The sequence below is a fragment of the Panthera leo genome, chromosome D1, assembly GCF_018350215.1.
Source record: "Panthera leo isolate Ple1 chromosome D1, P.leo_Ple1_pat1.1, whole genome shotgun sequence".
Classification (NCBI taxonomy): domain Eukaryota; kingdom Metazoa; phylum Chordata; class Mammalia; order Carnivora; family Felidae; genus Panthera; species Panthera leo.
Window position 1 is genome coordinate 34,675,214 of NC_056688.1, and position 23,807 is coordinate 34,699,020.

Here is a 23,807-nt window from a genome sequence, read left to right on the forward strand (position 1 = left end):
GGCTCAGTTGGTTGGGCGGCCGACTTCGGCTCAGGTCATGATCTCGCGGTCCGTGAGTTCGAGCCCCGCGTCGAGCTCTGTGCTGACAGCTCAGAGCCTGGAGCCTGTTTCAGATTCTGTGTCTCCCTCTCTCTCTGACCCTCCCCCGTTCATGCTCTGTCTCTCTCTGTCTCAAAAATAAATAAACGTTAAAAAAAATTAAAAAATAAAAATAAAAAAAATAAACCAGGTTGTTTCTAAGTGATTTATATGCATCTTGCCATTTATCTTCACATCAACTTTATCATTTAGGGTCTATTATCCCTATTTCAATTAGGAAAATAGCAAACACTAAGTCATCAAGATATTAAATAATTTTCCCAAGGTAACATAGCTAAGAAGTAGTGGATCTGGGCATTCAACAAGATACCAGACTGCATATATGGTATCATTGTAAAAACTGTATCTCTAATACAGCGAATGTTTCTGTAAGGGGGGAGTGTGTGTGTGTGTGTGTGTGTGTGTGTGTGTGCGCGTGCGCGCATGCACGTGTGAGTTGTAAGGATCATGATGGGGAAGGAGAAGGTGACACTGTGGTAAAATTAAATATTCTTTTGTAATAGTACCTTTATTTATGTTAATGAAAAATCAGTTCTTTAGAACTATCCAATAGGAAATACTCGTATAGCCCTTAGTACCAAGCATTTTAAATTTTGAATAAAGAGAACTATGACTTTTAGGCTAAAAGTTATGGAATAAGTCAACACAAATAAATTTGTAGGTCAAAAATATTTCCCAGCAGAATTTAGTGATAGCTTTAAGAGAGCTGATTCCTTTCTTTGTTTTTCCCTGTATTATAGACAGTGGACTCTTTAAAAAATTACTAAGTAAATGTCTTACTAACTGCAAAAGCTTTTGATATTATATACCTATTAAATTTCTTGATTTTTCTGTGCTATGTAAGTGGCACCCACAGTTCCTGTATATTACTTAGGTTCACAGCTGGTGCATGCAAAATAAGCCATTTTGCAGTCCATCTGTTCTAAGGAAGAGATTTGTAACAGTGCACAGTTTAGGCCAGTACTGTATTATCACAGAGTTGCAGTTTCTAAATAAATTTCAAAAATAATGATGTTCAGTTTCTACTTTTAGATACCAGTGAGATAACACCTGTCTAGACAGATGGTCTCTGGACTGTGAAAATAAGACAGCTGAGAAGCAAAAAAAAAAAAAAAAAATCAAGTTGGTGACTAGTGTGAAACCATTAGTATCTCTTGTGGAAAACTTTTAGTCCCTGAAAAACAATTAAGCAATTTCTAGTAAAGACTTATGGGAAATTTAAATATGCTATGAATATGAGGTGTGGAATAAAGTAATTGAAAGAAAAATTATGCATAAAAGATTAAAAGAAAGTGACCCGTTATTATATTTAGTTAGAATACATGGATCACACGATAAACATCTTCTTCTAAACAATCAAGGACTACAGCTTTGTTTCCTCAGAGAACAGCAGTTACTAGCAATTATTTTGTCATAAAGCTGAACTAAGAAAATGCCATAGCAGAGTGCTGATATTTTCCTCTTTCCCCTGACTATCTCCTGTGGTGTAGGTGAGCCTATCATAACATCTTCAGCTTTTTAAGACTCTAGTGCTCTGGTCTACATAAGTGGGAATTTCTGGTTACCTCAAGGAAATAAAGCAGACATCCAACCTGTACTGCTCTGATTATATTGCCTTACATAGCCTACTTTGTCAAATATGTCACTCTTGAAGATTAATACTTGCTTCTTCAGGCATAATACCATATGCATGATGGAAATTCATCTGTTACAATCTAGTTTATTGGCCTAAACATTCATCAATAAATAGGTCAGTAAATATTTTTTATGATAACAAAATCTAACACTCTTGATATTATTGAAGCCATAAATGGTAAGTGTGTTAGATCTGGTCTCATAGATGCTACTTAATCATTTACTTGGAGAAGGAACTCTTTATTTCCCTCTCAGGTACCTAAAAGGGTAAATGAGGTACACAGAATTATTCATTTCCTAACAGAAGGAAGATACACCAGATTTATTGTATCTTAAAATGCAGATTTTATTAACTCGGAAAATATGTAATGAGTATAACTCCCGAGAAATCATTGTATTTTAGTTTAATGTTATATTGATTTTTAAAATTTTATCTCCTTTTCCTTACTGTACTTCTTAACATGTAGACTGACCTTTTACTTTCACAGCATATACAGGTTTCACCCTAAGAGAAAAATAATATCCAAATTAAATTATAAATTGGTTTTCTTACATAGGAAGGAAATTAGTATCTAAAAGCAGACAATTATTATTACTAAATTTAAGTAAATACTGCCCTTGAAAATAATAAATATCCTTTTGATCATAATTTCTCCTTATACTAATTATACTGATACTTATGTTTTCAAAGATAGATGTAAGCAAAGGTGTTGATGAGACGTCCTAATATCGATTTACTTGGAGTACAGAGATTTTTAGCAACTTTAAATATTAAGAAATTTGTTATCTCTATGTAGATAATATCTATAGTATGTTCTTGTTAACCTGATTTCAAAACTATGCAAATATCCTAGAAAATAAAACAAAACAACCTATGAACTTGGCCACAATTAAATCAATGTAATAGTGTAAGGTAAATAAATTTGTTCTATTTTAAAGATTATTTTCATGTGTTAAATTAGTTATATTACAGTCATTTGTGTTTTGCTCCTTTTTTTCTTCTGGTAGAGCATATATAATCCCTAAATCCATTTCAATTTGTTCCCCCATTGTCTCATGATCAATGACTGGACACATTTTTATTCCACCCTAAGATTAAATAATTGTTAGAATATATGTGATGTATGCACTAGGGATAGTGCATTAAAATACAGAAGGTGGGGCGCCTGGGTGGCTCAGTCGGTTGGGCGGCCGACTTCGGCTCAGGTCATGATCTCGCAGTCCGTGAGTTTGAGCCCCGCATCGGGCTCTGTGCTGACAGCTCTGTGCTGACAGCTCAGAGCCTGAAGCCTGTTTCAGATTCTGTGTCTCCCTCTCTCTGACCCTCCCCCGTTCATGCTCTGTCTTTCTCTGTCTCAAAAATAAATAAATGTTAAAAAAAAATTAAAAAAAAAATACAGAAGGCAACATTTGGATGAAAATATATACCAATGATTTCCTCTACATATTTCTCTAAATCAATTCTCTGAATTAGGAGAAAATGTAAGTTAATATACGTTCCTTGAAAGATATATATTTTTATATGCATACACTCTCCTTGCAAATAAGCACAGGACATAGTGATATCTAATGAAGTGTAGCACTGCATACACATACACAAAATATAATTGTGGCTTTATAAATCTTACAATATCCACAGGACATTCCTCTTAATTAAATTTCTAAATTAAGAATAGCAATGGCTTTGAAATAGTCTTAAAATCATTACCTGCAAGTATATCAGAAAGGAAACTAAAGTCAGTCAAATAATAAACTTAGGACTAAATGCACAGTCTATTCAAGCATGACAGTGAGAAATATCTGACAAACCAATCATATTTACTCACCTGACTGAGTTTTGAATGCATTGACTGAACAAAATGATTTATTTTTTTTTAGGAAAAATGTCTAGTAATAGCTGAGTCCCAGTAAAGAAGACATGAAGAAGAAAAACACGAGTGGGCTATAATTCCAGACCTGAAACGTAGGCCAAGGCATTAAAATAGCAATACATTTCACCACTTGCTTTTTCTGTCTTGAGGGATTACTCAAGGGATCGGGTAAAGTAAAACCTATGAAAACACTTTAAAATATACACAATGGTAAACAACCCTGTGGAATTATATTCTTCATGTTTCTACTTTAAAAAATTCATATTTATATATTCTTCCCATCTTGACTACTTATTTAAATTACTGATCCATTAAATTCATGAATCATATCTGTTTCGGTTTTCCCAAAACAGAAGAAGCATTATTTATTGTCATCCACATCATATTGCTATTTTCATCACCAATACATTCCATTATAAACAACGTAATTGCATGAAATGAACAAATTTTATTCTAAATTAGGCACTTTTACTAATTCTAATAGCTTTTTATCTAAAACCAATTATTTTTCAAAACCAATGAACTTTAATGTATATTGAGATATTTTTATCACATTATTTTCACAGTTGGATACATTTATTTAACCAGTAGATGTTTTTCAAAGGAACAAAAGCATTTGCACTGAAGTTATTGCAAGTTGTTAATTCAACTAAAACACTTCTGTTTAACCATTCATGTAAATTAAAGACAATTTAAATATCGATGCCATTTAAATAAAATTGAGTGAATACCATTATATCATATTCTAAAGAGCATCTCATCTCTCTCAATAAAAATTATCTTATTGTCATTTCTCTGAACAAATAGTTCATGACTTCTAATTGCTTTTTAAAGTCCCAAATCCTTAGCCTGTCATCCAAATATTTCCCCAAACCACAGTTCCAACTTCATCTGTCAATTCACTCCCTCTTTACACTCCTATACAACTCAACCATTATGCATCTCAGATCCCACCATTACACAGATAACATACATCTTCATGTTTCCTGCACTGAACTGAACTACTCTTATGCTAATACCCTTTTATGTCTCACGTCCCACTTCTACCTTAATGGAAGTTTTCTGCTTTTACTCTTTCTTGATTGACATTCCATTTGTCACTCAAGGTCCACAAAAAATGTTAGTCTTACCTAAATTCATCAAATAAAAATAATAACTTTTGTAAAACATAAAAGGATGGTGATATTTAATCTCATTACATTATTGCTAGTTGGATACATCTGTCTTTCCTACCATTTTATATTCTTGAGGAAAGAGTATATAAACTCTCTTTTACAGAGGCAAGAATAAAGGTTTGAAATAAATTGCTTGGGAAAGCAGGAAAAGTGAAAGTGGCAGAGCTTACGTAACCACTATGCACTATGTAAAACAGGTTACACTTCCCTTAATAATGTACTTGGTTGTAGAGAGTATCTATGGCACAAGGTGGAAAATATACTTAAAAATGTTTTTACTTACCATAAACCACCTTTCTGACATTGAAGTTTCTCACTGTATCACACACGACTTTAGCGTAGTAATATCAGAAGGCTCTTTAGTATTCACTGGAGGAGAGGTTGATAGAATCTCTTGTAATTTTCCACCTACTCATGACTTTCTTCCTTGCCATCAGGCATATGCCTATTCTCCACAAGCAGCTAAACATTCATTTGCCATCAATAATGCTGTCACTATTGTTTTTCTTCTTGTGTAAAATGTTTTTTTTCCTCTCTTGTCATGTTTCTGTCATGTTTGCCATGTGTTAGAGCTGTCTTATCTTTTAAAGATATTACAAGATATTTCTATCCTCAACAGAGTAGTACTTTTATCATTATGATTTTATTTCTATTTTAAATGGTCATTGGGATTTTATTTTTATTTTAAGTGATCAATTGTTGATCAAAAATGGCTCCTCTGATACCAAGAAGGGGCATTATATTTATTACATTTGTCTGTTTGTTTATATCCTCAGTATTTCTAGATATATTTCAAAAGTCTAGACTCTGGATGTTAAGATTTAATAAGTTGCTTACAATTAAGATTCCAAGTTCCTTCAGACTGGATCAATCTTTTGGATTCACATTAATTTAAATTATACATGGATATTACTACTAACAATAATGACATATTAATGAGATTAATCAATAATGCATTATATTGACAAAAATGTATTATGATTATTATTGTTACTCTTTTGATAGTTATAGACATTAATGAACAAAAATTATCTATCCCTGTAGGGTATTCGATAAATCATGACAAAAAATATAGACTCTTAAACGGGAGGGCATACTTTGAGCTGTATTTTTTAAAGAGAAATAAGTGTATGACAGTATCTAACTGGGTACAAACCATTAATGTCAGAAATCTGTCCACTAAATTTTATTAATTATCTCATATTTTCTAAATCAATATGTTATTTCAAAGTGACTTAAAGTGTATTAAGTACTTATATGAAGTGATCAAATATGGCCCTCTAGCATGAAAATCATGAGATGTTACAGTAGAAAAAGCTTGATTTGAAAATTAGACCATTAGAGAAGTTATTAAATTCTCTGAGCCTCAGGTTCCCCATAAAGTTATTTGTATTTGGCTTAACTTGTATTTCCCTAACTTGCTCCACTAGGAGATATAAAATAAAAATACAATGATACATTATACTGGACAAGATGCAAAGTTCTATAAAATCCGTGGTTGTTATTAGAAACGGTCCTTACTTTTGACACTCTTAATTTCACAAAAGCACTCAGTTGACATTGCCTTTCTATTCTCACATTCACCAACTTCATGGTTTGGGCTTATTTTTCTGACCCTTGCATTGTAAATTTAGCTGGCATTTAGCTTTCCCAAGTATGTCAAATTAACAATATAAGACAAGAGTTGGTTACATATTAACTAATTACATATCGCCAACCAAAAAAAATAATAAAAATCCAAAAAAAAAAAACCAGCTATAGCAACACATTTTCAACTTTCTGATGCACTTTCTAGTATACATCAGGCTGCCTCATTTTATTTATGTATTCTCTTCAATCCTCCAGACCCCTGCCTAGTGACTTGCAACAGAGCTCAGAGTCGGAGTGTCCTTCATAAGATTTGAAGCTCACTTATTTTTTTACTATTGCCTATTAAAAAAAACAAACTTTAAAAAGTTCTAAAAGAATTATTTCTTAAGAAAATTACATCCAATTTTGGTCATGTGTCTATATATAACTCACTAAGTTTAATTTAAAACATTTTTGTAAACATTTATTCACTTTTGAGAGACAGAGCATGAGCAGATGAGGGAGAGACAGAGGAGACACAGAATCTGAAGCAGGCTCTAGGATCTGAGCTGTCAGCACAGAGTGCGATGTGGGGATCAAACCTACAAACCACGAGATGATGACCTGAGCCGAAGTCAGCCACTTAACCAACTGAGCCAACCAGGTTCCCTTCACTAAGTGTCAATTAAAGTTGTTTGTATTCATCCACAAGCCAGGAATCAATATGTAAAGTTCCTAGGGTTCCGACTTTTGTTCTTATTCAACTAACTGTTATTTATTATGTGGTTTAGAATAGCAATTATACACAAATTGTTTGACTTAAAATTCCACACAAAAATAAAGCTAGAAGTCTTATTCATCAAAATAGAAATAGTCATTTCTTTAAAATAAAATGTTAATTGTAAAAAAAAAAAATTAATTGTACAAAGCTCCTTAAAAATACCAGAAGTTAATGAAACATATAAAGGACAAAATAAAAATAACCTAATAACCCCCTCCCAAAAGATAATCATTATTGTCTTTTGATTTTATATATATATTTGGACATAAATACAAACATATCCATAACAAAATGCCATCATGCTGTTTTGTAATACTCAATAATATATCATATAAAATTTCCATATTTGTAAATGTAGATAAGTATCATCATTTTAGTGACTTCATAGTATTTCAAATTTAAACTATATCAAAATCCATTTAATCAGTTACCAAGTTGATGGGTATTAAGATTAATTCCAATTTTTCCCATATATAGCTTACTGCACATACATTCTTTCAATAGGCCAGTTATTTTAGGTAATTTCTTATAAGTGGAACTGATAAAAAATGTTAAAATCTTTCACTTGTAATGTGAAAAGCATTTTATCTTGATAATAAATTTGAGAAACTAAAGAAGGTTTTCTTCATACAAAAAGATACTAACTTCAGTTTTCATACATTAACTCAGATATTTATCTATACACAGAAATACTTTGGCACTAAATCTTCTCATTTATTTCAAGTTTCAGTATCTTTCCAAAATACTTATACAGTCATTGGGCCTTTATATTCTAATCTGAGCTCAACTATGTACTTTCTCAGATAAAATATTAAAATAAAATATTTTGGCATTACTTTTAAAAACTGCAGATATAATATATTAGAAGTCATGCAAGGAGTATGCTTTTTCACTAAGCATTTCTTTGTATTGCATTTGCTCACTTTGAGTTGATGAAATTAGAAAAGAAAAAAAAATATTATTGCTACACCTTTTATTATGTTCCAGGCACATTATAAATGTTATTTCATACAATTAATAAAAATGCTATAAATTGGATGGCATTACTCCAATGTTAAAAAAGAAATTGAGATTTAGATGTTGAAACTACTTGACCAAGATTGAGCTGGTTGTGTCAAGTAACTACATGCCTTTTTCTTCTTATATGCATTCTCTGTCCTTGCCCTGCTTTGTTCCCTGTCACACAGGGCTGATTTCCTGCAAACTACCTTGCTCAAGTTCTGTTTCCAACTGGTCTTCAGTCAATCAATGAGATGCCTGGTGGGTGATTGGAACATGAGAAAAAGGGGGAGCCAAGGTATTTCCCTTCTGCTCAGTAAGTTCCTCTACTCTGAGCAGTGTCTCCACAAGGCAATGTGTCTTGTTCATCATTTCAACTCCTCCCTTGGTGGATGAACTACTCCAGGGCAGCCCTCACTACGGTTCCAACCAGGTGGCCCTAATTCTAGGCTCTGTAACACCTTACATCTCTGACTCTCCAGCCTTAGAAAAGTAATAGTCATATTGCATGAATTTTTGGGTTTGGGTCCTTTTTCCTTTCGGGTGTTCCGATAACTGTGTCATTCGGTACATTATTAAATTGGCACTATACAACTATTTGACACAGATTCTATTTTCCTGACTAGACCCAATAGTAAAGGTAGTAATTAAATCCAGGTCTATCTGAATCTTAGGTCTGCAGATCTCCCTGTTTCTCATATAGGAATTCCTAATTGCTAATCATAAAGCAAAAGGGAAAATGACCAAAGTAATAGCAATAGGACCACAGTAGGAGGGATTATTTTGCTCAGTCTATAAAATCTTCAGCATGGAAAGTCAGACAAATACACAAATTTTCCATTTTTATCACTTTCTTTACTTCTCAATTTTATTTCCTGCATTTCCAGGATTCCAGGGATCTTCTAGAGATGTAGAGCTTTTGTCTGGTCAGCAGAATATGTTATAAATCACCTTCCTGATAGTAACAAAGAGTTTGTTTGTCCTTTGGTACATATTTCAAGCTATAACTTTTGTCTATTCCCTATAGCTACAGGAAATTTATAATATACATGCATAAGGATGAGGGTTTGTGGCTTTTGTTGTCGTTATTTGGTTGTTTTCATCACCTGTTATGTCCAGTAAAAAAATCAGATATGTAAATAACTTGGGGACTTCATAAGTTCTTTCACTGGGCCGACATAGATTAACAATTAACTTATATATATCACTTGCAGCTATGTGCAGAAATAGTGCTGAGAAGATTATAAAAATCTAATAACTCTTTTGCATTCCCACTTTCTTCTTCTGTGTTACTTCTCACCTTTCTGTTCTATAAACCCCAACAGGCACATACTGACTCCAAGAGGCTACTGCTCTAGCTTTACTGTGTAATAAGCCATTCCATATAAACAGAAAATTGTATTTGCATTTTAATAAGGTGGTTCTTAGTGTAAATTAACATCCTTATTGCCTCTTTTTACATAAATTAGTGACATATGGATATAAAAAATATTTCAGTCAGTGGACTTTCTAAATGTTTTCAAGTTTTCTAATAATAATAATTATCATAGGTAAAAACATTAATTGAGCACTTATTATACCCTGAGAAATTAGACTCTAATGAGTTAACAAACAGGATCTTTTTAAAAAGCAGTATATTATAAGAGGTATGTAAATGTCTATTCTGGGACTGGATGAATAGGGAAACTTCACTGAAAAACTGGCATTTAATCAGGATCATCAACAAGTACATAAGGAAGCCTATCATGTAAGCAAACACATATTATGCCAAATGTTAAGTAAGACTGGCCCAGATCACTTCATCCCTTTTCAAGTTAGTTTCTACTCATATGCAAAAACTCAGATTTCAAAATTTAAATACTCATGTAACAGAAAAAGTATAGTTACATGCTAAACATTTTTAGCATGCACATTTGCACTTACCTTCTTTAAAGCTTTATCGTTATCTCAATTATAATTTAAAAATACACTTAAATACTTCACTCTAAATTATCAGTGTGTTGCTAATGACAATAACACAGGTTGCTAATTGACAGCTCAATTCACTTATTTAATGCAATTTTTTTTAAGAATCAATATATGGGGACAAGGGGGTGCTCAGCTGGATCAGTTGGTTAAACATTCGACTCTTGTTTTCAGCTCAGGTCATGATTTCACAGTTCGTGAGTTCAAGCCCTGTGTGGGACTCCATACTGACAGTGTAGAGACCGCTTGGAGTTGTCTCTCTCCGTCTCTCTCTGCCCCTCTCTCTTTCAAAATAAATGAATAAACTTAAAAGAAATAAATAATGAACATATAGGGAAATGGTGAAAAGCACAGAATCTGGAGTTCTGCTGTCTGGAAATAAATCTTGGCTTTGTCATTTAGTAGCTTAGGATACTCCAAGTAAGTAGTGGAAGAACTCTATTGCCTGTTTCATCATCAAACAATGAGAATATTGATAGTGCTTATCTTATACAGTTAAAGGGCTAAATGAAGACTAAAGAGTTAACCTATATAAAGTGCTTATATGTATACACAGTGACCTATATAATTTACCTCCCAGATCATAGTGAGTATTGCATAATAACTATTATTAATAAGTGATTTTTGCAATGACTAATAAAAGTTAGTAGATTATGTGCTGTAATAAAGAGTTGTTAATATAAAGTTTACAGACTACGTGCAGAAATTATAATTAGCTTTACATTTCTGTAATTGAAACTACAAATATAACATAAAAGGTCCACTGTCTATGTGAAATATAACATCCATCTCTTCTCATGAATTTATTACTACATTTTGAGATTTTTGAGAATCTTCAGTGACTTAATATGTATAACCAGATATCATTAGTTTTAAGGTTAGAACGTTATGTCAATATTAGGCTATTAATAATAATTACTCCCTTAGTCAAAGTGTTTAACAGTTTTTGGGCTTGTGTTCATTTACTTTCACTCATGGTCACCTAAGACTAATATCTGTACCATATGTTTCTTTTGTGAATTAGTAGTAAGCTCTGATACTGAAATACAGTACAAAATTAATGAACACTGATTTACTCACCTAAGTGGACAACTGAAAATTGTAATAAGCATTTTACATGAAAGATGTAGTTAATACAAGGACTTGCTACTGATTCCTCTCCATTCTCTTCTATCTGGACACACAGTGTTTTCTTGACTTTCACACTGGTCCTCATCTTTTAGCTCCTCATTTTCCAGCATCTTTGACTCTTCTGGGCTGCCTCAATGTACAATTATTATATAAATATTCATTTGGTATTCTTTCATCAAGAGCGGTTCTTTTTTATTGCTTCTGCGGTTGCTGCTGTTATTGCATTTTTCCCATTTTATGTATTTCATTACCTTTTGGTACACTTTTATCACAAGATGCATCCTTCTGACAAAATCAGCATTCTTTTTCAAGATTCACATTTTCTTTTTCTTCTTTCTTTTGGTCACCTGACTGATAAGGAAAGTCTTGGGCTTTCACTTGCTCTCAAGAATCACAACCTTGATGCCAAGACCGTAGGAACAATTTCTTAACAGGTCATATACCTGGATTCTACACCAGTATCTCCCTAGTATCCTGTAAGCACAAATGCCAATCTCCTGACTGGCGCTGTCAGTGTACAGATGAGGACACAGATCAATAGTGATGCAAAGTGAGTGGTGGATGCATGTAAGAGAGACATTTACCTCAATGTGAAATGCATGTGCATGAGAGGATTGTTATTGAAGGGTTCTGAAAGAGGTGAAGTAGTTGCACCAGAACTGAGGGTTCACTATTCCCTTATCATCTGCTCTTTGGACCTCTTTTCTAAGAAGGCTATTCATATCATCCACATGGTTTTGCAAAAAGGAAATGTCAAGAGAGGACTGGGTACATAGTTTATGGAGCCCAGTGCATACTGAAAATGGGAGACACCTAGTAAAGACTTTCCTAGTACAGAAATTATTAAGAATTTCAGGACAGTGACAGCATAGCACAAAGCCAAGCACTGGGCCCTTCTGAGCATGGGGGCCTGTGTGCCTGCATGAAGTCAGCTGTGGTCAGAAGGAAGAATGAATCTTAAGGGAAAAAAAGACATTCCTTTACTCTATTTTCTATTACAAAACCCCTTGTTATTCTTCAGCCATGGCTAACAGACATAACTGTAATGCCTTTTAAAACTTATAGCTTGCACTGAATTGAATTCACTTCTGCTAGTATTTATGGAGCAGTTACTTTGTATAGGAGACCACATTTATTATGGGAAAAGAAAGAAAGGTATACTCAGGGTCCTAAAAAAGATCAAAGAGTACTAGAGACAGAATTGTATACAGCCACTGAAATAAACATTCGACTGTGGGAAATGCTGTAATAAAGCTATGAATATTAAGTGTCCCTTTCACTTGCTCCTGCTGCATTGCATTGGCTTGTTTGCTTATATGTCACCCAGGAGTCCTCAAGTCTTGTTTATTACATTAATCTCAGTGCTTAACATTTTACCTTGTGTACAAGAAGTTTTGAAGATTTTTAATTTATGATAAATAAGTGGTCCATAGAAAAATCATATAAAATATCTTATTTTCTAGTTTATGACTGAAAAAGCATAAGCTTTTAAACCACTTGTTAAATGAGTTTGAATTTCAGCTCTGAATCCTATTTCTTTCATGTCATAGACAAGTCAGGTATTTGTTCTGTCCTTTAGTAGCATAAGGGTTCATCAATGTGAGGGATGATTTGAAAATTAGAAATGCTGTACACACAGGGCGTGGCTCCTCCTCCACTCAAAATTCTGTATAGATTTAAATCTCTCTCTGATCTTCTGTTTGTCTATTTGCTATAGTATGAAAAAAGCACAAACTCTGGAGCCAGATTTACCAGGCTCAAAACCAAAATTTACCACTTACTGTGTGACCCTGGTCAGGTTAGTTAACTTCTCTAAGCCTCTGTTTTCTTCATGTATGAAATAGGGACAAAAGCAAAACCACCTGTCTGATGTTGTTGTGAAGATTCTATTCTGTGTAAAGCACTAGAAAGCTACGTTTGATCCATAGTAAACATTTCATAGTCTTTGCAATTATGATTGTTACCCTAACCCTATTATTTAATTGTACCAGCATCAAAGCCTCAACTTCTTATTAGACTCCTTGTTACATTTGTTCCCATGTCACATGTATCTCTTTTGTTCCACAGCAATGACTTTCCTCTAGTTAATATGTGTACCTATTCCTGGATGAAATACTAAATTTTTTTCTCTTGACATATAAACACTTTCATTGGCTTTTTAATTTATAGAAGAAATCTTTTTTTTTAATCTAAAATCACCTCTCTTATTTCCAGTTTATGAGACCTCTTATATCTATATTTCAGATTTGTATTTAAATTTACTATTTTATGTGTCCAGTTAGTTGCTTTTCTACTTAAATAAATATAGTCAAAGCCTCATATTTATTGTCTCTTCCATTATCTTTACTTATTTTAACATGTCAAAAGAAAGCTAACAAGTTTAAAATGATTTATCATTCCATATATGTGCCCAGAGTGAAACTAATTAAAATTGTGAAACCAATTAACAAATATTTGTATATTCATAGCGAGTGTTTTCAGCAGAGTCAAAATATTGGAAAGTAACTAGGACAAGGGGTCAAGGAAAAGTAACTTGGATAAGAATTTGCATCTTGATTTTGTTTCTGCCCATTCTGACATTGGGCAGATTTCTCAAACTTTCTGACCTCAATTTCCTTCTCTATCAAATAGGGGAAAGAACACTAACTCTACTTAATTAACATGAATACTGTCAGAATCAAAATATGCAAATTAATTTGAACTTAGAGACAGTATAAGTAGATTTTAAATATAAATATTTATAACATATTCATATATTAAAATAAACATTAAGCATAGGATTATAAATGTAATATTTATTTATTATTATTATAACATTCCAAAATAACAAAACTATTTTAATTACACTTAACATATTTTGCTTTGCTGAATAAACTAATACAACTTTGAATATTGTTAGAAAAACTCTTAAAAAGGCATTTAGAACAAAAACATGAATCAATTCTGTTTATGATGATGATTCCAAATTTTTACGAATGAAAAAAAAAAGAATAGTGAGCTGATGCAAATTAAATTTGAGTCCTAATCTTTGATATAATGAGTCTTACAAAATGATACTTTTGGTATGACTTAGGGTATGTACCTTACATAGCAACAAATCAAATTTCCTCTTGAAATAATATGAAAATGAAGAGTACACTTTGCCACAATTTTGCCACAAAACTCCTAATTTGATCCCTTACATATATATATATATATATATATATATATATATATATATATAAAATTGTGTCCATTGTGATAACTAGAAATGGATACCATTATTTTTTAAAGGAAAATTTGGAAATGTAACTAAGCAATGGAAGGTAAAACAGAAAAAAGAAAGCTTTACAAACTTCTGAAGCTTTTTAATACAATGTTACCTAAAATATAGGGAATATTTTTCCTATTATTTAAAATTCAAAACAGACTTTTAGCACAATGTTACCAATTTCCTAGAACATCATAATTGTTGGGAGAGTTAAAGAAGAAAGGTAAATTCATTTATGTAGGAAAAGGAAACCTAGACACAGAAGGCAATAAAAATAGAAATATATTAAAAAACAGAATAAACTTAATAAAAAATGCTTAGGATTCTGAAAAATATAATATTATGTAAATTTAAAGTTATTTAACAAAAGTCAACAGTAGATTGGAAAATCCAGTGTTATCATCTCTATTTGTGGATTCACTCAAATTTTAGTGTATTTTTAGTGAGCCCTTGTTATGCACAAAGCAATGTTCTATACTCAGGAAAACATTAAAAATAATCATTAAGAGACCTGCCCTCAAATTTCCTACAGCCAAATAGAATTTCTAATATATGAATATAAATAATCATAATGCAGAGCAGAAACAGTAGACGCAGCAGACATCACACCAGTTGCTACATTATGAGAAGAAGGATGCAAATGGAAAGCAGTTCTTGAATTGGGAAGAGTGGTTTTCAGATAAGGCAGGGAAGCAGAACATTGCATGATAAAAAACGACACAAGTATATACGAAGAACAGCAATTCCATTTAGAGTCAAGTGTAGTACATGTATAAGTAGTTGGTGGGGGAACAGAAAAATGAGAGAATTCAATAAGGATTTGAAGTGTTTGAATAAAAGCTAAATATCTTTGTTTTATTGGTAAATAGAGCAATTGTATGCATTTATTATTTAGACAAGAAAATAATGTCACTGAAAGAGTTTAAAACACAAAATATCCTCAACATATGATGTCAGGGACCCCAATAACGGCTTCCCAACTCCAGATAAACTGGCACTGCAGGTATACAGCAAAAAGAGCCCAGTGTAGTGCTTATTGTAGGAATAGAACATGGAACAAGAGCGGCTGAGGGGTGGGTCTTTAACCACTCACTTCACCCTCATTCATCCGCCTTCCTAACTAACTTTAACATAAAATTTTCTAAAATGTTTTATATTGTGCAATCACACCTTTCCTTTTTTTTTTTTTTTTTTTAAGAGAGAGGGTATGGGGGAGATGGGAGGGACAGGGGCAGAAGCACAGAGAGTAAGAATCTTAAGTAGGTTCCATGCTCAACATGAAGCCCCATGACCTTGGGATCATGACCTGAGTCAAAATCAAGAGTCAGATGCTCAACTTACTAAGCCTGTTAGCTTTCCCTTTTGCCTCAAAGCTGCTACCCGTAAGTTCCTCTGATAGAAATTCTGGACCCACTACTGGAGAAGGCCTTTGTTAAGAAAGAATAAATGTTATTTACTTACTAGAAAGTAAAATATCCAAGATCATTGGCAGGTCAGGTTGAATGGTTGGAGTAATTATAAGTGGGAAATATGTTAGTGTGTAGATATACAATATTAGCTTACTGTTAGCTGTAATGCATTTGAAGTGCCACTTGACACAAGATGAAGTTACTTAGTCAGTAAGTAGAAATCAATGACATGAGCTTGAGGATAGCCTCAACTATTTTCAGAGCTAAGGCAAGAAGACACAAGTATGGGTCATACCAGGCAGGGAGAATAAATATGACAAAAGAAATAAGTTGAAGAAAGGACACTGGGAAAGATCCAAATTCAACACATGAAACATGAAGAATCACTAAATACAGGGTATGCATTCAGGAGAACAAAAATAAGATGACAAGGGGAGATCAAAAATGTAGAAAGTGAGTAACTGATAGACAAAAATCCACCTCAATTCTTTTTGCCTTATCCAATGTTTTATTTTTTTTATATGTTGGTCATTTGTTGTAATGTTTCTATAAGCATCAAGAAGTAGAGAAAAAATATGGAAACATAATCATCCACAATCCTAAAATCTAGAATTGGCCACTGATAAGATTTTGGCCACTTTCCCTTCAGGCTACATAAAGGTACTTTACTTTTGTTAAATCATACTATATATACAATGTCATATTTTAGTTTTATGATTACTTATTTGATGACTTATACTTCCCATTTCATTTAAAACTCTTCTTAAATATTATTTTTAATGTAGGCAAAATATCTACCTTATATCTATGTAAGATAATAATTTCCACATCTTATGCTTATAAAGTATATTTTAAATATATCTCTTATTCTGTCCCTTTGAAAAAACACTCAGAGGGAGGGGTGTGTGTGTGTGTGTGTGTGTGTGTGTGTGTGTGTGTGTGTGTGTTTTCCTTTGTAAATAGAAAAGACCAAAACCCTAAATTCATAGGCCAAAGAATTGGCAATATAAGTTAAAGGTTTTTCCCTTGCTATATTTATTCATTCCCTGATTACATCATCCCTTGGACTAAAAACAAAAGAGTTTCAATCTAGGGCAGTGGTTCTCTCTGAGGGCACATTTTGAATATTTGTGTTTGGGGATACTAGAGGTAACAATGATTAGACACCACTGGCATTGGCAACTGTAGCACCTGTCATAATTACTTAAGAAGAGACATCCACATTCTCTATTATAACATCTCACACAAGTTTGCTGAACATATACATATTGAAATGAATGTTAGTTTACACATGCATTTTTTAAATTTCTTCTATATGTTTCTGTTCGTTAGTTATATTCAGTTTTAAAATTTGTGTTGGTAAGTAGGTCATATTCTATATAAATTTCATTTCAGGATAATAAAGTGAGTATTATAAACAGTGGCTATGAATGGGGACATTGACTCTGAAAGGTAACAACTATTAGTTAAAGGTCTTCATTTTCAAAAATTTCTTCTTAATAATTGGTAAGATACCACCTGCTTGCTAACCTAATAATGTCTCAGTGTATTTACTTTAAGACAAAGTCCTATGCATTAAAACACTTTTGTATTTATTGACTTTGTTAAGATAGGAGAGAGGTATAAATATTTGAAGAAACTTGATTTATTAAAATGTAATAATTTGAAAGCAAGTGGAAATAGACTAAGAACATCAATGCAGTACCTAACAGTGGTGAATTTCAATTTGTTGATGTTCGAAGGATCATTAAATAGGTATGATATCATCTTGAGATCATTGTTTAGGTTTGATGACTGAAACCTCTGAGAAATGCATCTGTGATCATTTTTTTTTTCTTAAGTTACAGATTACTTGAAAAAACAAAAATGGACTAGACCAAATTTCCTGGGCAAATGTAGAAAGCATCATTATAGTTGTCTGTTTGAACGAATGAAACCTGAGGAATGTTTTCGATATGCCTGCCTATGCTTTATGTTTACTGAAGTAAGGATATCTATTTGTTAAATTAATGAGGTTGTAGCTTCACAGTTAATTCCAAAGAGTTCACTCAATGAAAAGCACTAAACATATTATAGAGACAGCAACAAGGGGTTTACTTCTTTGGCAAGCCAGCTTTTCCATTTTATTGAGAAATGAAGAAGAACGTATGTTAGAGTAATTGAAAAAGCAAAATGCAATTTTTCTGCAAATATTTACAAACTATTATATGCATTTATATTTCAATTTCAGGGAATTACATTTGCATTTGGAAAGTGAAAATTTCCATTTTCACCATATACCCCATAATTTCATGACAATAGTACATATATTCTTCTGAAAATGAAACATTATTTTTCAATAGGTGAGGAAAATTGGTAGCAAGTCTTAAATGGAGCTAATGCAGCTGTTTCCAAAGAACATCTTCTGTCTCACTAAAAGTTATGCACACCATCTAAAACTTTCAATGGCTTCTTATTTCCTGTTGCATCAGGTCGACATTCCTCCCTAAAATGTTCTTAGTACATTTATACAAACCTATTTCCTATTTTTCTCAAAACATAATGTTTCAGAAACTGCTGTTGCTTATTCAATAACCGTGATCTCCTTTTTCCCTCCTAGCAGGTTTCTGCCCCCTTCCAGAATGAAAAGGGACAAATCACAAATATTAGTTATGTTAATCATATTTCCAATTCCAGTGAAGGCTGTGACTCAGTTTGATCAATTAAGGGGATTCTACTGTAGAAAATGTAACGAAATATTTCTTCATACTGAAGAAAAGGTAAATGGAAGAATCCACCCCTTTCCTGCTGGATAGAGTTGTATCTGAATGTGATGTTTTGAACTGTGGCAGAAACCAAATTATTTTCAAAAGAGCCAACCTGAGGACCAAGTTCACATCTTAAGGGCAGAAGATAAAAAAGACTTCACACTGGAACTTGGTGCCGTAACTAAATCATTGTTTGCACAGCTTCTGTCCACTCCACATCGTGATTGCTAAGGAGGTGATTATTACGTGAGGTACTATATCCCCTTTATTTGTGCACCATTAAGAGTTGGGTTTTCTCTTTTTGTGCTTCCAAAAACATGGTAACAGATGAAATGTGTAATACAGTATTCATACTCATATCCATTATCATCTTGTTCCCTTTGCCTTGAATACTCTATGTTCTCCTTTAAGCTTATTCAAATTCTTGGTATATTCAAAAAATAACATGAAACTCACCTCCTGTATAATCTTATGGTTAATGTCATTATCTTCACTTTTCTTTCTGTGAATATGCCCAGCAATACACAATTTGGAACCAAATAAAACTATATTTTAGTGCTTAGCATTTGTTTTATAATGAAATTATACACTCTGCATTTATTGAGCATCTATAAAGTCAGACCCAGTGTTATACATGTTAGATTTAAAGCAGAATAGTAGTCTGTTCCTGTCCACAAACAGTTCAAGGTTAGAAGAAAAAAACAAATACAAACAAAAGTAATCTCTTTATCTATTTCTGCAAAGGCTGAAATACTGGTATGTATAAAAGGAAGTGGTAGCAGAAAAGAGACAGTAATCCGATCTATCTGGATGCAGTCAGAAACTGTGAGTTATGTCTAAAGGATGAGTTAAATCCACCAGCTTGACAAGGGTGTTTAAGGATTTTATAGTCAGAAAGGATAGGATGTGAGGTATGAAACAGTATGACACATTCAAGGACCTGAAGTTAATTTGTTTTGGTTGAAGAATAAACTACAAGAGGAAAAGGGCTCATAAATTAAACCGGAAAGGTAGGCAATGAATATATCATAAAATACTTATATTATGTATTTATTTTACAGTTAAATTGTGAGATCACTTATGTTTTCAGTGAACATATTCTAGAATTTCAAGATCATAGCAATTGAAACTTCCTATACTGTGGACCCATACGTTGCTTGAACTTGTCTGACAGTGCATATTGATTCCTGAGATAAATAGTATAGTTATTAAGTGCTATTTCATTTTTAAAATCATTTATTTATTACTTTTTTAACAATAGCACCCCAAACTGCAGTGATTATTGCAGGCATTCTACTTATTTATGGATTTGCTGTGTTGGTTATCGAGATAGAGCTGGAAAATCTAGCAAGTAAGTTTTAATACTATTTCCTCTTCATTAGTGATAAAATTTTCTATTGTCAGAGCAAATCTCAAAGTTCTGTTTTGTATATCTACCTCCGTAAAGTTGTGTTTTACACTAGCTGGATATGTACCATAAAAATTCCCCAAACAGAAATCCACCAAAAAGTCTCTTTGGATAGAGTCACTTTATCTAAGTTTATGGATACACAGATTATTGCTAATCAACAATAAATATATATTTAACATTTCTTTCCTTAAAGCAGTATACTCAGTATCAGATAAAATTTTAATTCTAAATTTATTTTTTTAAAGTTACCTTTTCTATTCAAGAAAGAAAATTACGCATTGATAGTAAAATTCACTTTAACTAGATATCAAATTGTTGGTAAAAACGAAGAAAATAAAAATAATATTAAACCTTGTTTTATGTTCTTTTTAGAAATAACAATTATTTTTACTATTTTTTTATTATTGTTATTTTTTAGAAAGAGACAGTGCAAGTGGGGGAGGAACAGAGAGAGAGGGAGACAGAGCATCCCAAGCAGGCTTCGCACTGTCAGTACAGAGCCCAATGCAGGGCTCAAACCCATGAAACCATGAGATCATGACCTGAGCTGAAACCAAGAGTCAGATGCTTAACTGACTGAGCCACCCAGGTGCCCCATAAAAAGCAATTATTATTTTTTACATCACTGGGAACTAATAGCTGAATTTAAACTTACCAATGGTATTAGCAAAGACACAAAAGTAAACTTTGAGGACACACTCTCCATTTAAAGTTCACTGAAGAGGGAGAGAAAGCTTGAGATAATTCTCATCATGCTTTAGTAACACAGTGTAACCATAATTATGTTTCAGCTAAATTGGAGATAAGGATTTGGTAATTTTCTGTCTCCAAAAGAAATTCAGAGACAGTTTAAATGTGTATCACTAAGGACTATAAAATAATACAAAGTGTATCTAGAATCCATTGGAATAGTGTTGAACATGTGGGGACTATCACCAAATGTAATTATTTGTTTGCAGTGCTGATATTAAATATTGTCAGTTCAAAGTATTGGCAAAGCGTTCATTACCCTTATCATTACATAAATACCAGCAGCATTGTATTAGTAATTTCTTCCTCCCCTGTAACAACATATCACATAACTTTTATTTTAAATTTTGATTTTTTATTAAACTTTATACTCTATAATAGTGTTAAGAGTAGCAACATATCCCAAATGCCTTCTCCTAAATATCTGAATTTGAGACCAAGGTATGCCACAGAAGGCCACATAAACTCAATACCATCATAAATGCAATATGCTAGCACAGCTTAGCCTGTCTCCTGAGTACCGTAGGAAACAAATTGCACTTGGACCTACAAGAACTCTAGTGCCACTGAATTATAATTGTTAACATGTGTAAAAAATGTATGATTGGATCAGTTGTAAGAAGAAAAACAATAAAGTAAACAATCCTTTGGGAGAAGGAAAAATTTTATATGATTCAAGGGAACAAAAATACACAACGGGCTACAATTTTCATTTATTGTAAAATGCACAGCTATTTTCCCTGATGCTTTCCCAGCAGACTCTTCCTTCCTTTAATCTACATGCCCTTTGAAAAATGTCATACACATAGGATTTATTTTCCAAATACTAAAATAAAATAAAACAAAAACAAAAAACTAAATGCTGTATTTCCATGGAAAATATCAGAATATCTTTTTTTTTCCAAATGATGTCATACTAAAGTAGACATAAAAGTCCATTTTTAAAAACAAATATTGTGAATATATCCATGGGGTGGCAAATACTGATGAACTAACTTCTCATCTATTTAAAAAAAGCTCAATATTTTGTATCTTGTCTTATCACTAAATGACCTCTTACATAATTTTAAATGCTACCATACATCAATAGTAAGAGTTTGTATTTTTGTTGAGACAAGCTTCTTCTTAATGATTGTATCTATTTCACTTTTACCAGTGTGTGTTTCTGTGGGGACAGGGGAGATATAGAAGTGCAAAAAAATATTTCACGAATGCAACATTAATCTTAATTTGGTGAGCAAATAATATTGAAGTAATACTATCATAACCGCTTTCATTCTTAAACCAGATTTTAACTTTCTGATCATGGAGTGTTTTATAACAATTCCCTTAACAGCTGTCAGTATAAATTAAATGAAAGAATATAATAATTCTATTAAATACATACTATTTAAAAGAGATATAAAACAAGAAAGGTTCCTGTGGTAATGGAAGGAGTATTACCGCAATTTTTCTTTTATATTTTTATAGCTTTGAGGTAGCCTAAGGATAAAATGTTGCTTCTAATGTTACCTTTCTTTTGATTTGTTTTACCAACATTTATTTCAAAGTTTAGATGATGACCAACCAAACATAAATCTACTTTTACTTAACACAATCTAAAATAAAAGGGATAATGTTTGCACAATTTGTATTTTCATTGTTGTAGAATATGTATTTTGAGCAAATCACTCTTCCTGTTATTTGCATCTATATTTTTAAACATTTCTGTTTATTGATATTAAATATGCTATATTTATTACTGAACATCAAAAACATATACAAACCATACTTACATATAAATAGTTCATATACTAATTTAAATGATTTTATGACTTATTTGGTTGTATAAACAAAATATGACTTTCAAGGATGTTATTGGAGAAACTTAAAACAAATCTTTACAGTTTATTGATGTGTTACTGGAGATGTTATAAAAACAATGAATAACCCATGAAAGTACAGAATCTATAATCAATTCTAAACTTTATTGCAGTTTCACTTGAATACGTGGTTCATTAATGTGTACACTTCGTAGTACACAATAAAAATATTACATTATTTTATGCTGTGTTTTTCAGTGTCATATATTTTATATTATCACAATTACTTTAGTCCACAGAAGCACATGTCTAATGACTGGTATATGTTCTAAGTAAAAGAGTATTGCGCCTTGAAGCATGTGCCTCCTTTTTAGTTTGAAACCACTGAGCCTTTCCTGGAACACAGTAGACACTCAAGAAATCTTTGATGGAGTGAATGGCAGTAGCGAACATATTTGAAAAATTGCCATAAAAAAAATACACCAACCACTGATAATTGGACTGGGTTTTTCATAAAAATTACATTATAGAAAGTAGAAATTTAACTTCTGTGACATCTAGTTTTAATTTTAAAAGGTTCAGTAAGCATGTGATAATCAGCAGTATGAGATATTTCTTTCCTTTCTGGAAGAATTAACACTTGGTTGAGACAGAAGACAGAGAAAAGCCACAGGACAATTAAAAGTACAATGTGAGTTGCTATTACAAAATGGCACAACTATTAACTAAATGTAATGTGATTTTTATATCCAAAACTGCATTATGCTTTTAAGCAATCATTTTAGAAAACTAGATACTTAACGCCAATCACAATTTCATAATTCAAAGCACTTTTAGCTCCTATTTTAATATTATTTCACTGAATAAACTCCATGATAACAATTTTTCCCAAACTGGATTCCACTTTATTAATTCACTATGCATATGGACTGGTTTCAGAACCAAGGGATTTTTTTTTCTATCCATGTTAAAGAAATTATGTTTCAGAAATGTAGAATTTTTTGAGTTCTGGAACTGGTATATACTTTTAATATCCATCCCAATCATTTATTTCACTACAGAAAGTTCCCTCACATCTCCTTCATACTCACTCCAAGACCCTTATAGACCACTGTTGCTCTGATTTTATCACCTTTGATAGTTTAGCTAGAGTTTTCAACTTCATGTAAGCGGAATTACACAATATGTACTATTGTGTCTCATTTCTTTTTCT

General features: G+C 32.4%; 1 long non-coding RNA gene across 1 annotated transcript in view; it reads right to left on the reverse strand.

The window, feature by feature from the left end:
* Positions 1–2,126: 2,126 nt before the first annotated feature.
* Positions 2,127–23,807, reverse strand: part of LOC122199965 — a 79,666-nt gene continuing 57,985 nt past the window's right edge. The window contains exons 3-4 of the long non-coding RNA XR_006193678.1: positions 3,561–3,690; positions 2,127–2,239 (exon numbers count right to left, since the gene is read on the reverse strand). This is a non-coding gene — a long non-coding RNA (uncharacterized LOC122199965). The remainder of the gene's footprint in view (positions 2,240–3,560; positions 3,691–23,807) is intronic.